This window comes from Pleurodeles waltl, chromosome 4_2 (assembly GCF_031143425.1).
Source record: "Pleurodeles waltl isolate 20211129_DDA chromosome 4_2, aPleWal1.hap1.20221129, whole genome shotgun sequence".
In the NCBI taxonomy this organism is placed as follows: Eukaryota; Metazoa; Chordata; class Amphibia; order Caudata; family Salamandridae; genus Pleurodeles; species Pleurodeles waltl.
In genome coordinates, this window is record NC_090443.1 from 927,120,763 (window position 1) to 927,138,275 (window position 17,513).

Sequence of the window (17,513 nt, forward strand, 5' to 3'; positions counted from 1 at the left end):
ATTTAGATGTAGTGAGGCTCAGCCAAAGACCGCCACGGCGGAGGGTACTCCGCCGCCTCAGCTGCATTCTGTAGCTGATGCGGCTGACTTCAATACTGACGATTAGCACTCCCTCACCACCTCAGCAGCGGTATACTGCAAAGCCTATTTAGATCCCATAGTCGTGCTGGTTCAATTGGTAGTAGCCCACGGCTGTTGCAAATTGGACAATTGTGAACACCTGCAAAACACACTATATAACACACTCAATTTAAGACCATGATCCTTTGCCATTCCACTGCAGAGGACCAGACAGCCAGCCAAATCTACAACATAGGAGACAGGTTTTTTGATTCTGCTTACCTCTCCCTCTGTCTTTTTTGTCAATTTTTTTTTTTTACAGTACCCTTCTTTTTTTAGAACTAGTTTTGAGAAGAAATCCCTGTTTCACAGAGGGAAATTGTCCGTCATGGTGGATGAAATTATTAGAGTAGAGCCACAATTGTTTGGAGCACAAGTCCAAAATACTACCATTTCCCAGAAAAGGCAAATGTGTCCCAGAATAATTGACAGGGTAAATGCAGTGGCTAACAACCTGCACACACAGGAGGAGATTAGGAAGAGGTGGAATGACCTGGAGGGGAGGGTTCATTCACTGGCCTCCAAGCATCACCTAGAGAACCAGAGTACTAGTGGTGGTTCTCCTCTCCCCCATTACAACTCTTTCCCTAGGAGGATAAGGTCTTACAGATCCTCCATCCTGAAGGCTTGACTGGGATCCCTGGTGGAGTGCAGACTAGTAAGTCTGACCTATCTATGTCTCCCTAATCACAAATGGAGTCCTGCTGTTAAGGTAGACCGTTAGAATGCTGCGACAACCATAGCAACACAGATGTAGCTATCTGGAGCTAAACAAAATATGTTTTGTCCTACAAATTGCCAGCAGCATGGGTGTAGCGCTCCTCCTAACAGAATGCTATATGACTCACCAGATTGTGTGTAGTTCCCCATGGATCACCCCTTGCATGGGCTCTGCCCATTACTGTCTATCAATGTAAGTTGTTGTCCTTCCCCCAACAGGTCCAAATCTACACAGAGTACAGTGCCCCTAAGTTGCATTGTCTCTCATTCATATGATATCCATATGTGTGTACCAGTTGCAAAGTGTTTTCATATTTAATGCAGCCATTGAAAGTAATATGTGGAAGGTATTTTTCAAACAAGTATTGTCCATGGTGTCAACAGATGGCTACAACTACCATGATGCTCTGTTCCTGGATCTGACAATCAAAAGTGGAGTGCGATGTTGTAACACTGCCAATTACTTCAATATGTACATGCATCTCAAAAACAGATGCATTTGTCAGTCATCATGCAATGTTTAGTAATTAATTATCACCAGCATTTAGGCACGTGCTCATAGCTACATTGAATTGTTGAAAATGCTTACATAAGTCATTTTTTTCTGAATGCAAGAAAGAAGATTTGTAGTGCCATGCAGGACAGAATTAGTAGCCACCTACAAGTAAAATTTCACTGTTCATATGATGTTCAATTGCAGTATCATGTGCGTTATGAACCAGTGTGTATCCAATGTTTTGCAGTCTTCTAGACCCTGGAAGGGTTCACGACTTCAATGTACCCACCACAGTGTTGGCCGCAATGTCTATCACTTATAACGCACAAATCTGAAGCAGCACGTTTTCATTTCAGGACATTTCTACAAGATCAGGACTGGAGTTCCCATCTGTGTAAATCTGGCTGCATGGGTTAAACAGTGAAAATCATACAAAGGCCTTATCAGTCAATCTCTAGGTTGGCCCTCATTGTAGGAGGCTCGCCTGGCTTATAGTAGGTACCTTGTGGTACTTACACCTTGTGCCAAGTCCAGTTATCCCTTATTAGTAGAATAGAGGTGTTCTAGCAGCTTAGGCTGATAGAGGTAGCTATAGCAGAGCAGCTTAGGCTGAACTAGGAGACATGCAAAGCTCCTACTATACCACTTATATCATATAGCACTATATCATAAGAAAACACAATACTCAGAGTTACTGAAAATAAAGGTACTTTATTTTTGTGTGACAATATGCCAAAAGTATCTCAGATGATACTCTCCCTTAGGAGGTAAGTAAGATACACAACTTATATGCACACAAACCAAAATCAGGTAAGTAACAGTCAGAAAAGTAGTGCAAACAATGTAGAATCATAATAGAATACAATAGGGAGAAATAGGCCTAGGGGCAACACAAACCATATACTCCAAAAGTGGAATGCGAACCACGAATGGACCCCAGGCCTAGTGTAGTGTGTAGAGGGTCGCTGGAAGTGTAAGAATACACTAAGGGTGTCCAAGATACCCCACTCCAACACCCTGAAAAGTAGGAGTAAAGTTACCCTACTACCCCAGAAAGACAGTAAAGCCGAGATAGGGGATTCTGCAAGGACAACAACTGCCAGAAAAACACTGAAGACAGATTCCTGGACCTGAGGACCTGCAAAGGAAGGGGACCAAGTCCAAGAGTCACGCAAGTGTCCAGGGGGGGCAGGAGCCCACTAAACCCCGGATGAAGGTGCAAAAGGGCTGCCTCTGGGTGGAAGAAGCCAAAGATTCTGCAACAACGGAAGGTGCCAGGAATTCTCCTTTGGTCAGAAGATGTCCCATGGCGTGCTGGAGGATGCAGAGTTGTTTCCACGCAGAAAGACCGCAAACAAGCCTTGCTTGCTGCAAGAGTCACAGTTGAGGATTTTGGGTGCTGCTGGGGACCAAGAAGGACCAGGAGTTCGCCCCTTGGAGGAGGAGACAGAGGGGGTGCTCAGCAACTCAGAGAGCCCCCGCAGAAGCAGGCAGCACCCGCAGAAGTACCTGAACAGGCACTTAGAAGATCTGAGGACAGCGGTCGACTCAGAGTCACAAAGGAGGTCCCACGATGTCGGAGTCCAACTCAGCGAGTTGGGCAATGCAGGATGGAGTGCTGGGGAACTGGGCTAGGCTGTGCACGAAGGAAGTCTTGGAAAAGTGCACAGAAGCTCGAGCAGCTGCAGTTCACGCAGTACACAGGATTACTGTCTGGCGTGGGGAGGCAAGGACTTACCTCCACCAAATTTGGACAGAAGGGCCACTGAACTGTGGGAGACACTTGGACCAAGCTCATGTGTTCCAGGGACCAAGCTTGTCAGGATGAGAGGGGACCCAGAGGACCAGTGATGCAGAAGTTTGGTGCCTGCGTTGGCAGGGGGAAGATTCCGTCGACCCACAGGAGATTTCTTCTTGGCTTCCAGTGCAGGGTGAAGGCAGACAGCCCTCAGAGCATGTACCACCAGGAAACAGTTGAGAAAGCCGGCAGGATGAGGCGCTACAATGTTGCTGGTAGTCTTCTTGCTACTTTGTTGCGGTTATGCAGGCGTCCTGGAGCAGTCAGCGGTCGATCCTTGGCTGAAGTCAAAGAGGGAAGTGCAGAGGAACTCTAGTGAGCTTTTGCATTTGTTATCTCAGGAATATCCCACAGGAGAGACCCTAAATAGCCCACAGAGGAGGATTGGCTACTGAGAAAGGTACGCACCTATCAGGAGGGGTCTCTGACATCACCTGCTGGCACTGGCCACATAGAGCTGTCCATTGCGCCCTCACACCTCTGCATCCACGATGGCAGAGGTCTGGGAGACACTGGAGGAGCTCTGGGCACCTCCCCTGGGAGGTGCTGGTCAGGGGAGTGGTCACTCCCCTTTCCTTTGTCCAGTTTCACGCCAGAGCAGGGCTGGGGGGATCCCTGAACCGGTGTAGACTGGCTTTTGCAGAGAGGGCACCATCTGTGCCCATCAAAGCATTTCCAGAGGCTGGGGGAGGCTTCTCCTCCCCAGCCCTTCACACCTATTTCCAAAGGGAGGGGCTAGCAGGATCCCAGTGACACATATCAAACACACTGGCAACATAGGGTTTTCACTAGGAGCACTGGGCCCTGGCTAGCAGGATCCCAGTTAGACAGTAAAAACACCCTGACATATACTCACAAACAGGTTAAAAGTGGGGGTAACAAGGCTAGAAAGAGGCTACCTTCCTACACTCATGTAAATAAAGACACATGAAATGCACAAATCTGATCTGGCGACACCGCTCCAGTAAGTCGGAGCCGGTCCACAGCAATACCTCCCACCACTGCTGCAAGACCACCTCAGCAGGAGGACACCTCCGCTACCTGTGCGCCAAGAGACAGTGCTCCTATCCTGTGCCCCTCCCGTCCTGGGTCATGTTGAGCCACCAAGAACACTGGTAACAGGTCTGCTAGGAACAAGTGGTTTGGGGCACACCCCAAGGGCACAGGCCAGTGGGGTTAGGGGTTGTGGGAGGGAATCTGGGGCAGACAAGGGAGGCTACAGGGGTTTTGGTGAACATGCCTACCATCCCAAGACATGATCAGCCAGGTCCTAACTGAGATCTGGGACCTGAAGAAGGTGCAGTGGGAGAACAATGTGGACCTCTAGAACATCAATTCCACTTTGGGCACCTTGACTGGGGTGATGTATATCGTCCATCAGCTCATGAGCAGGGCTTTTCCCAGTCCATCTGTCCCTGCCTTTGGCTCCTCAACATATGGATAAACTACAACTCTGCAAGCCACAAACAGGGAGGCCCTGCCACAGGAGGAATCTGATCTTAACACCCCAGTCCATGCACCTGTGCGCCCCCCTGTCACAGAGGGAATGATCATCTGGACCAGCAGAAGAGGATGGCAAGACCAACACCTCCAAGAGACGCTGAACCTAATCTGCCCCCTGTTTGTCTACCATTCACCTTGTGGACTGTTCCACGGACACATTTACCTTTTTTGAAGACTGTAGTATTTTGGACATTGGACTCCAAAATGTTTTTGGGTCTACTGCCATGCTTTCATCCACCATAACAGACTACTTCCTGTTGAAAACTAATTATTTGATTACTTCACACTTATTTTTGTTTCTACACAATAAATGTAATGGGCACTGAGTACAAGACTCTTGTTTGATTATTTGTGGCCTTTCCAATGTCATGTCCATATACGAACATCATGTTGGTAACACTATGTACAATCATTTTGTAGAAAAACGTTGCAATTACAAAGAGGGAAAGTGTCCAAAATGTATCCAAATATAACAAAGGCTACTGAGAACATACAAAGCCGAGAAACAAGTCCTTGTAGGAATGGACTCTGGGAAACAAAAAACAGTCCTAGCCCCAATGTCTGTGTCAATCAGGTCTGTAGGCTCAATACGTTGATATCATGGACGAAAGGGATAATTTAATGGGAACAGATTAAATAGGCAAACTATCACTGATGCATGACTTCAGTTGGAGTCATACATCCTACCTTCACAACAAGAATCCTAGATCAATATCATCAATAGTCCATATCATGGAAATGACAACATTTGAGGGCACATAACCAGCACTGGGCACTATGGCAGTATTTGGTGCAATGGCACATTCACCATTCAGTGGTGTGCTAACAGAAAGTCCTATTACCAATGATGAAACACATCAACAGCTACCCCCACTGTGCACAAACTGAAGATGTAGCCAATATGAAGAAAGAACAGCATGCTACGGCTTCACATATACATGTGGTTTGAGCAACTCAAGTGGCACTTAGGGGGTTATTACAACTTTGGAGGAGGTGTTAATCCGTCCCAAAAGTGACGGTAAAGTGACGGATATACCACCAGCCGTATTACGAGTCCATTATATCCTATGGAACTCGTAATACGGCTGGTGGTATATCCGTCACATTTGGGACGGATTAACACCTCCTCCAAAGTTGTAATAACCCCCTTATTGTCTTGATGGCAGTATCACACAGAAAACAGGTCAGATTCAATCTTCTGAACTTCCATGCTATCAGAGTGCACGTTGTCTCTGGAAAATGTTTGTCCATCCCAAGTGTGTGTCTCTCCCAGGCTCAACACATGTTCACTTTGTACTTCCAAACAGCAATATATCACTGCAAATGTCACAACGTTGAAATGTCCAAATGAAGATGACATGTTGAAGAACCCTGAAACAGAATAACAATGAGAAATCAATTTTAACTGGGCACACATGCTTAGCATGAACATTTTTCAACTATTTCAGTGACCACATAACCCAAAGTGGGGAAACACTGGTCAACTAGCATCTTTTCCTTGACCTTTCCTGCATTGACCAGTCCTAAAAATGTACCATAGCAGACCGATATGTACCCTGGGGACCGAGTTGTACTGACATTAGAGCATAAACCTTTAAAAGTAAACTTACACTCAGGAGAAGAAGTGGGCAATCATATCTTGATTTAAGTCAACTCCTTCTCCACCACCGTCATCTTCATAGAGCATTTCAGTATCCTCACCAATGTACTCATCACGGCCAGCCTTCTCTGCAGTTATAGGGACGATTCTCCACAGGGCGTTGTTATGGCGAATGCAGCAGGCAACTGTGATTTGGCATACCTTATCGGGTGAGGAGGGGGAGGCTCAACCAGTCTTGTCCAGGCATCGAAACCTAGCCTTCAGGAGCATGAAAGTCCCCTCCACTGGCCTCCGTGATGTCATGGGTCTCATTGAAGCATACTTGCCCAGAGAAGCCAATAACAATGGTCAGTTAGGATCCGCTGTGTCTCCTACACAGAAGCCTATTATCAAATAAAACCATAATTCCTTCCTAAACTAGGATTTAGGCAAAATATCTACAAGTCATGTTGTACTGAGCAACAAACCAGGCCGTCTCTGGTCCAGATTAGGACATCTGCATGGGTATATTGCTGTTACGTAGTATGAATATATCAATTGTTGACCCAGGGAAGAGGGCACACACAGTTCTGATATATAAGTCTGGTAAGTAGACAACTTGCACATTGATGGAATGGAAGTTCTTCTGATTGCGGGAAGACAATGTTCTCTGTTGTGTTGTGGCACCAAGGCAATATGCGTGCTGCCTATTGCTCCAGCCACTTGTGGTATTCCACCCAATGCATAGAATTCTTCCTTCAGGGTGGCTAAATCCAGTGGGTGTGGAAATTGGATGTAGCTGTTTATGTTTTTAATCAGGGAAGCAAGGACGTCTTGTAGCACACCACTACAAGTTGGCTGGGACATGCCCCCAGATACTGCCACAGAGTATTGAAAAGTGCCAGTGGCTACAAAATGCTACTGACTATTGGTGTTATGTCTGTTGGATTCATATTGTGAGGCAGGAGATCAGGCTCCACAAATCCAGGATAGTTTGTCTATTTAGACAATATAGCTTGATTACATCCATGACCTCATGGTGGCAAGGTCAGGAAAGGGATGGAACACTTGAGCTGTTACTTGCTATCCATGGCTGGGTTCAGGTGTCTGTATGTATGGAAAAGAAAATGTCAGATGAAATGGTCACACCTTACTACTAATGTCAAAGCACCTCTGACTACTGGGTAACAGAAAACAATTCACACTAATATCAGATATATGGCCCACTAACATGGAAATTATACACATTTATGATTTTTCATCATTATGTGCAAATAATATATTTTAACTGGATTATTTGCACCTATATGTCTATTTTTTAAATACCGTCAACGGTGGTAGTACTACCCCTGTGGCACTGTCATTGACAAACACAGTCACAGTACACATTTTTACATGTCATATCTTCCCAGAAAAGAGTTGTTTGTATCTGACTGTTCTAATGCACTAGTGCCCATTTTGAGCGCTGGTGATGCATATACAATTGTAAAAAGCGCAGATAAACACCCTGAAATAGCAGCTGCCTGACCTTGTACACTGCATAGCTTATGGCCGCCAGTGGATGTTGACCGCGTAATAGGTGGGAACCTCCATGATGGTCTCTGCCATAGGCTAACGTGTGTGACGTCTTGCATCACGGATCACGTCCGCTGTGTATTTGTGCACTGCATTACATATATAAAAAAAAATCACTCGCCTCCTAACACTGCAGCCATCAAGACCCCGATTTTTGCTGCTGTTACTGACCTCTGGGAGCCAGGATGCCATGCAACGCAGGTGACAGGACCCTACCTTTTCTCCTGAGGAGCTGGAGCTCCTTACCAGGGAGGTTCTACCCCTGTACAGCCAGCTCTATGGGACCCCAGAGGAACAGGTACCTGTTTGATTGGGTAATGCCTGACTGAGCAACCTCTTCCTTTATGGTTCACATGATGTTTTGTTCCTTTTTGGTAATGTGGTTATTGTGATTTGAGTTGACAGATTGATGTTTGTGTGACAGATTTTTGTGACTAATGTATGAATGTTCTGTGCATGACAATGTTAACCTCTTAGCTGCTGGGCCTTTCCCCCCAGTGCTGAGCCCTTTTTTGGCTATTTGGGGTAGTTCGCGCTTAGGCCTTCATAACTTTTTGTCCACATAAGCTATCCACGCCAAATTTGCGTCCTTTTTTTCCAACATCCTAGGGATTCTAATGGTACCCAGAGTTTGTGGTTTCCCCTGGAGGAGACCAAGAAAATAGCCAAAATACAGTGAAAATTTTGTTTTTTCCCAAAAAATTGGAAAAAAGGGCTGCCGAAGAAGGCTTGTGGTTTTTTCCCTGAAAATGCCATCAGCAAAGGGTTTCTGGTGCTGAAATCACTATCTTCCCTCCTTTCAGGAACGGGCAGACTTGAATCAGAAAACCACATTTTCCAACACAAATTTGGCATTTTACTGGGACATACCCCATTTTTACTATTTTTGGTGCTTTCAACCTCCTTCCAGTTAGTGACAGGAATGGGTGTGAAACCAATGCTGGATCCCGGAAAGCTAAACATTTCTGAAAACTAGACAAAATTCTGAATTCAGCAAGGGGTCATTTGTGGAGATCCTACAAGGTTTTCCTACAGAAAATAACAGCTGAAATAAAAAAAATATTGAAATTGAGCTGAAAACAACAGCCATTTTTCTTTATGTTTTACTCTGTAACTTTTTCCTGCGATGTCAGATTTCTGAAAGCAATATACCATTTTGTCTGCTGGACTCTTCTGGTTGCGGGGATATAAAGGGCTTGTAGGTTAATCAAGAACCCTAGGTAATAAATGAGCTGCACCCTGCAGTTGGTTTTCATTCTATACTGGGTATACAGCAATTCATTTGCTGAAATATGAAGAGTAAAAAAGAGGTATCAAGAAAACCTTTGCATTTCCAAAATGGGATCAAGATAAGGTTTTGAGGAGCAGTGGTTATTTGCACATCTCTGAATTTCGAGGTGCCCATAATAGCATGTGAATTGCAGGGCATTTCTCAAATAGACGTCTTTTTTACACACTCTCTTATATTTGGAAGGAAAAAATGTAGACAAAGATAAGGGGCAATAACACTTGTTTTGCTATTCTATGTTCCCCCAAGTCTCCCGATAAAAATGATACCTCACTTGTGTGGGCAGGCCTAGCGCCCGCGACAGGAAATGCCCCAAAACACAACGTGGACACATCCCATTTTTTGACAAAATACAGAGCTGTTTTTTGCAAAGTGCCTACCTGTAGATTTTGGCCTCTAGCTCAGCCGGCACATAGGAAAACCTACCAAACCTGTGCACTTTTGAAAACTAGAGACCCAGGGGAATCCAAGATGGGGTGACTTGTGGGGCTCTGACCAGGTTCTGTTACCCAGAATCCTTTGCAAACCTCAAAAAGTGGCTAAAAAAACAAGTTTTCCTCACATTTCGGTGACAGAAAGTTCTGGAATCTGAGAGGAGCCACAAATTCCCTTCCACCCAGCTTTCCCCCAAGTCTCCCGATAAAAATGATACCTCACTTGGGTGGGTAGGCCTAGCGCCCGCGACAGGAAATGCCCCAAAACACAACGTGGACACATCCCATTTTTTGACAAAATACAGAGCTGTTTTTTGCAAAGTGCCTACCTGTAGATTTTGGCCTCTAGCTCAGCCGGCACATAGGGAAACCTACCAAACCTGTGCAGTTTTGAAAACTAGAGACCCCGGGGAATCCAAGATGGGGTGACTTGTGGGGCTCTGACCAGGTTCTGTTACCCAGAATCCTTTGCAAACCTCAAAAAGTGGCTAAAAAAAACAAGTTTTCCTCACATTTCGGTGACAGAAAGTTCTGGAATCTGAGAGGAGCCACAAATTTCCTTCCACCCAGCGTTCCCCCAAGTCTCCTGATAAAAATGATACCTCACTTGTGTGGGTAGGCCTAGCGCCCGCGACAGGAAATGCCCCAAAACACAACTGGACACATCACATTTTTTCATAGAAAACAGTGCCTACCTGTGGATTGTGGCCTCTAGCTCAGCCGGCACCTGGGGAAACCTAGCAAACCAGCACATTTTTGAAAACTAGAAACCCAGGGGAATCCAAGATGAGGTGACTTGTGGGGCTCTGACCAGGTTCTGTTACCCAGAATCCTTTGCAAACCTCAAAATGTGGCTAAAATAAAACGTTTTCCTCACATTTCGGTGACAGAAAGTTCTGGAATCTGAGAGGAGCCACAAATTTCCTTCCACCCAGCGTTCCCCCAAGTCTCCCGATAAATATGATACCTCACTTGTGTGGTTAGGCCTGGTGCCCGCGACAGGAATAGATCACACAACGGTCAATGTTGGTCCTTACGTGAGGCAGCTGTTGACCCTGGGGTGATCCATTCCTGACACAGGCACTAGGTGTAGGCACTCAAGTGGGGTAGTGTTTTTATCAGGACAGGTGAGGAGTCACTGGGTGGTAGGAATGTTGTGGATCCCAGCATATTCCTGTAGTTTGTGTGACAGAAATGCGAGAAAAATTGAGTTTTTTTTCAACATTTCAGCTTTGCAGGGTATTCTGGGTAAGAAAACTTTGGGGAATCCACACAAGTCACACCTCTGTGGACTCCCCCGAATGTCTAGTTTCCAGAAATGTTTGGGTTTAGTGTGTTTCTCTATATGGCCGCCGAATCCAGGACCAAAAACACAGGTGCCTGCCTTACAAAACCAGTTTGTTTTGCCATAGATAATTTTGATGTCTCCACAATATGATTTGGGTGGTGGAATTTGGGGCTGAACTAAATTGGGGAGCTCCCAAGAGAGCACTCTCTCTCTCTCTCTGCTTGCCACCGCATTCACCTGCTCTCTGGGTTGGCCTAACCCACTATTACCCAGTTGCACGAACAGCTTGCGAAGGGACAGCAGGACTGTCCTCATCACCTCCCTCATAATGTACTGGAAGAGGAGTTATCGAATGGGACTCCTCTGACTGAAAAATCACTCCCAGAGTCTGCGCCATTGTCCTATCCCTCAGATGCTGTCTCAGTATCTGATGTCTCAGTCTCTAATCCTATTTCAGAGCGGTCCTCTATAACCCGAGTGCAGGCAGCAGTCATCCATCAAGATGCCATCTCTGCTATTGGCTAAACTGTTGCTCTAAAACACTAGCCTACGTAGACAGTCACAAAATCGATGGTGTGTGTGAGATACGTGCAACAGTAGAGGCCACCTTACCTGCGCTTCTTCCCTCAATCAGCACGTACTTTCAAGGCACTCAAAAAACACCTTGTCACATACCATTTGTCACAGTCTTTAGCACCTCCTGCGCCCAGTCCAACAATCATTTTTGGTGCTCCCACTCCCTCCTCCTCGGATTCCCTCATTACCACCCAGCAAAAGTGCCCTTCATCTCTCCATAGCCGCCCTCCACCCCGCACATACATTTCATTGGTATTATAGCGCAGGTAATGGCTGACTTTACTAATGTACTCAGCTATTTACATAAAATACAGATTTGCTCTTTGCAGTAGGCATATAAACCTTCTGCGCTTCTTTATGGCACTAAAACTGCCACTAGACAAGTCGGACCCTTTTCCCCCCAGGGAAACCACACACATATTGACAAAAGTGATATATATATGACAGCCAACCACCTGAAACTCAACTCAAGCAAAACCGAAATAATCGTCTTTGGCCCACACAAAAACACCTGGGACCCCTCATGGTGGCCCACCATGCTAGGCCCTGCACCCAACCACGCACGCAACCTCCTAGACTCCTCCCTCTCGATGACCCAACAAATCAACGCTCTCACCTCCTCATGCTTCAACACACTCCGTATACTGAAAAACATTCAAATGGATCCCCACAGAGACCAGAAAAACTGTCACTCACGCACTCATCAGCAGCAGGCTTGATTACGGAAACGCCCTCTACAGCTGCGATCGGGGGCCAGGAAACACTTTCAGGAAGGCCGAATGTGAGGAAGGCCGTTTTCCCCATCGAAGCAGGAAGCGGCCGCAAGGCTGCTTCCTGCTTCGATGGGGAAAACAACTTTGTAACGTCAGCGCGCCACGGCGGGTGGGGGAGAGACACGGAAGCTTCCGTGTCTCCCGGGAAAAGTTTAAAAAAAAAAAATCCTCAGGTGCAAGGCACCCCGGGATTTATTAACACCCTCCCTGGTGTCGGCCACTGGTCGTGACCCGCACCAGGGAGGTAGTGCGGGCATCGGCCAGTGGCCGTCGCCCGCATTTAAGGGGTTAAGCCACCTGACAGAAGCTCCAATGTGTGGCTATGTATCACACAAATCCTATTTCATCACACAAACTGCAGGCCACTGACTAACAATGGCCAGTAGACAGTGTACCAGTTGTATGACCAACACCATACCGTCAATGTTGAATCAACAGTGATTAGGTTTGAAAACATTGGGGGTCTGGATTTGTCTGATGCTATACTGTTACGTGGGAGTCCAGCACATATTGTCGACTATTAAGCTCTGTATGATTTCAACCTGTCATGAAACCACATATAGTTAGACTTATTTTAGGTGCAGCAAGTTCAGATGACAGTGGCTGACCATCATCCAGTGTGTTCTATTAGAATCCACATATGTCCAAACAACCCACAAATCCCTCCTCTCATTGGCACACAACAACTCTCCTCTGTTGCCCTAAGTCAGTGTATGTGATGTAGACCATGGGTTCTGACTTTTGGGAGTTTAGTCAGGAAGCCAATGTAGGATGTGATTATGATTATGTGCAAGGATTGCACAGGTGTTTTGGCCTACAGCAGCTTACAATGATTGTGAGTGATAATGGAAGGCACTCACAACAGAATTGGTTGCATTGTTCTGGCCAAGATGTTTGTAGGCCTGAGGAGGTAACAGGAGGATCTAGCAAGTATTGATGGTGCACATGACGTCACTGCAAATCAATATTTCCAGTCAACCTATGACTGTTTTGTTGACAAAAGAAATTGCACCTATTTTGTAAATGTGCTTGTTCATTGGGAATATATGATATCACAGCAGTACTGCCCAACAATGACACTAAATTGCCTTTTCCTTTTCTTTTAAGTCATCTATAGAGGTTAACGTCCATCAAAAGCAGGATCTATGAAAGACCATCACTAAGAAGGCGCAGACCCTGGGGGTCCACAAGTGGTGTGGCCTGCACTGTCGGAAGAAGTCTGGTAGCTCGAAGATTTGACAAAAGCCAAGTCAGCCAGTCCTCCCAACGATCCATGTGGTGCACTGCACGCTGACCGCCCTATTGGCCCGCTTCCTTGCAGTGGCTTACCCAGAGCTAGATGGGCAATTGAGGGCCCAACAGCAGCAACAAGGGGGAAAGTAATTGTTTTGAGATATTGTTGTGGATTAACCTCTTTCCTTTCCAGCTATGTTTTATGCCAACAATTGCGAGGAAGGCACACATCCAAAGCCCATGATGGTATCTGGAGATGTAAGTTGGTCAGACTGTGTCTGATGATGTGTTTGTTGTGTTGCTTTGTGCTGTCTCATGCCACTAGATTACTCCTCTCAAGGCAATTATTGTTGGCGGCAGACACATGGCTGCATGCACGCAAGAGAATGTCAGCATTTACACAATGACATGAGTGACAGTTTAAATAAACTTGCCACAGCTCATGATTGGGTTAGATGTGATGGTATGTGTTGGACCTGGCCCTTTTGGCAGGTTGATCCCCTGACTTTTTGCCTCTTCCTCCTATTTTTTCTGACCTCTCAGTGTTGACTCTAGGTCTCTGAACACTTTATCACTGCGGATCAGTGCTAAAGTGCAGGTGCTCTCCCTTCTAACGTTGGTATGATTGGCTTATGCCTAATTGGCATATTTTTTTTATAAAGATTTTTATTTTATTTTGAAGAACAAATAAAGAAATACACAATGAAAATACATTATAGCAATACCTAAAAAAAAAAAAAAAAAAAAAAAAAAAAAATACAGATATCAATACCATAGCACCCTCTTCACGATGTAGCGTCTGCCATCTCTGTCTCATTCGTCATGTGGGACCCAGGGACCTGGTAGGCTCACGGCCTCCATGTGGTCTGAAATAACTTTTAGTTTTTAAGGATTCTGGAGATTTTGGTCCAGTCTTTATGACATTAGAATAGGTGGCTGACCCCTCTTGATACCATGTCCGAGGGAGATCAGTTTGCTCTCTACGTCTTGTGGCCTATGTTCGGTCCCTCCCACACACAGAGCAAGGATTTCAGCTGTTACTGCCCCATGGACCTTGGGTGACTTTTACTTCGGGGGTGTATGGAGCTTCCTGCCATCTTAATTTATTCAATCAGCCAACAGACCCACCCAACTCCCCCATATTCTATTGTATTTTTCAGGACAACCTCTCGCTTCGTACACCAGTCTTTCGCATCCTGCGCACCAATCCACTCCTCGTCTCCATTTGTTAAGGGTCGGCGCTTTTACGGCCTTCCATTCTGACATAATATCCATTTTTGCCACCAAGCAGGCCACTCCCAGGAATGTACGATTCGATCTATTTAGTCCTATCTCGCCTAATGCCCCCAGTAAAAGTGGTGTCGGGGATACCTCCACCGTAGACTGCAGTACATCGGAAACCTCCTCTATAACCGCCCTCCAATATGACTCTATAACTGGGCAGGCCCAAACCATGTGGAAAAAATCAGCTCCTGGCTGAGAGCACCGGGGGCACTCGTCTGTGGGCCGAAGACTCGCCTGGTGGAGCCTCTTAGGGGTAAGGTAAGCTGCGTGTAGGTAGAGGGTCTGTAGCAATTGAAACCGTGTGGATATGGCCAGTGTTCGTGGAGCCATTAGTACCTCTCTCCAGTCTAAATCCTCCATGGGACCCACCCAGCCCTCCCATTTCCGGCGAAGTTCCTCGAGGGGAGGGGATGTGTTAGTGAGGATGGAGAGGTATATTTGGGAGGTTCCTCCTTTGCTTAGGTGTCCCATCATAATCTTAGCTTCCAGCGGGCTATACTCTGGGATGCTGTCTCCTGGTCGTACGTGTACACGTAGAGCATGTCTGAGCTGTAGATATTTGTGAAACCGGGTGTTGTGTAGAGAGTATGTTTTCTGAAGCTCCTCATAGGGTCGAATGTGCGAGTTGCCCCAGATGTCGCCGAGCGTAGTTATCCCAATATTGTCCCACTTCCGAAAGCCCTCCAGTGTGGAGACTTCCTTTAGCCATTTCCCCTGCCAGAGAGGTGTCTGAAGAGTTGGGTGAGCCCACCACCCCGTGGCTCTCTGTGCTGCGCGCCATCCCGTGAAGACCAGCTTGGTCACCTCTGGGGTGGATTGTGGAATCACGCCTCCATACAGGGCATTGAAAACCCCGTTGTAACCCATCTCCTAAAGTTCCAGTCTGTACGCGGGGTCGGTCCAACCCCCTGTTAGCCAGTAGGCGCATGGCTAGGTAGTAAAAATGAATGTTGGACATCCCCAGTCCCCCTTCATAGACGTTTCTTGGACACGTGGCTAGAGCTTGTTTGGGGCGCGAGCCGTGCCATAGGAATTGGTGTGCCATAGTCTCAACTTCGTTGAACTATTTCCGAGGGATTAGGTGCGGGAAGTTTTGTAGTTGGTATAGGAATCTGGGGAGTACCATCATTTTGTATAGAGCTATTCTCCCCAGCGTATTGAGAGGTAAATTCCGCCAGCGTTGAAGGTCTTTCCTGGAGTTTCAGGGAGCAGAGCTATGTGAACGCCCAGATATTTAAAACTATTGCGGCGGATTAGGATGTTTTCCTGCCAGTTTACACAGTCTCTCGAGGGGTGTAGTGGGATCAGTAAGGATTTGCTAGAGTTTAGGGTAAGCCCCGAGGCTTGTGAGAAGAGCTCTAGGAGTTCTAGGACCCGCGGGCCGCTCATTGCCGGGTTGGAGAGGTAAAGGAGAAGGTCGTCAGCGTACAGTGCCACCCTGTCCTCCGGTCCCGCAGGCCATGCCCAGCCTGTTATTAGTGGGTCTTCTCTCAGCAGTTTTGCCAGAGGCTCAACTGCCAGGGCGAAGAGTAATGGTGATAGGGGGCAACCCTGGCGGGTCCTGCGATGGATGGGGAATGGATCGGATGTCACCCCGTTCACCTGAATACGAGCTGTCGGGTTGGAATAAAGCAGTTTTATTAGGTTTCGGAATTTGGGTCCAAAACTGTTTTTCTTTAAAACGTGCCCTAAGTATGTCCAATCCACAGTGTCAAAGGCTTTTTCAAGGTCTATTAGTAGGAGGGCAAGAGGGGACCTGGACAAGGTGCCACGGCGAGCTAGGGCATTACGCAACCTTCTAATGCAATGTCTGGTGCTACTTGAGGGCATGAAGCCGCACTGGTCTGGATGTATCAGCGAGGGGAGCACTTCCCTCAGCCTGGTAGCCAGTAATGTTGAGAGCACTTTAATCTCCGCGTTTAGCAGGGAGATGGGTCTATAGGCTGAGCGGTCGGGCGCTTGCGGGCAGGTCTTCGGAATCACCACTATTGTGGCTTGGTCTATTCCTGTGGGGAAACGTCCCATTTCTGCTGCTTCGTTAAACATGTTGAGTAGATGGGGACACAAAATGTCTCCGCATCTGTTATAGAGCTCGGATGGAAAGCCATCCGGCCCAGGAGTTTTGCCTGATGCTAGCCTGGACATGGCTGTTGTTATTTTGGCCAGGGTTATGGGTTCCTCCAGGATCTCCTTGGTTGCCTGTGTGATTTTAGGGAGGATTATGTCATCTAGAAGGGGAGATTCCCTTTCAATTCGCGGGCGGGGGCGCTCAGCGTATAGTTGGGCGTAGTATGAAGCGAAGCTCGTAGCAATTTCCCGAGGGGACTTCGCTATTGAGCCTGCCTCGTCCACGACCTCTGGGATAACTCTGTCGGCTAGCGGCCGTGGGGCCAACCAATGCAGGAGTTTGCCATTTTTATCGCCCCATCCATACACGCGAGCCGCCGATGCCCTCCATGTGTGCTTTGCGGCCTCAAACACCAGCTGTCTTATTTCTTCTCTAATCACTGTTAAACGCCTCAAAGCAGATGCTGATGCCACGGTAGTTTCAGACTGCTCCAGGGCTAGAGCTCTGGCTTCGAGGGTTGTCACCTGTAAGTCTCGTGCCTGTTCGCAGGCGCGCACACGGTACTTGGCATAGCCTCTAAGTGTGGCTTTACATGCCGCCCAGACTGTGCCCGGGGATTGTACGGATCCCAGATTTTGCTCAAAGTACAGGGTGAGGTGGTCCCTTATTTCGAGAGTGAAGTCGTTATTTTGTAGGTACCATGCATTCATGCGCCACATGGGACGTTGATTTGGGGCTATGTCTCCTATCCGGATTCGGACTGGAGAGTGATCCGAGA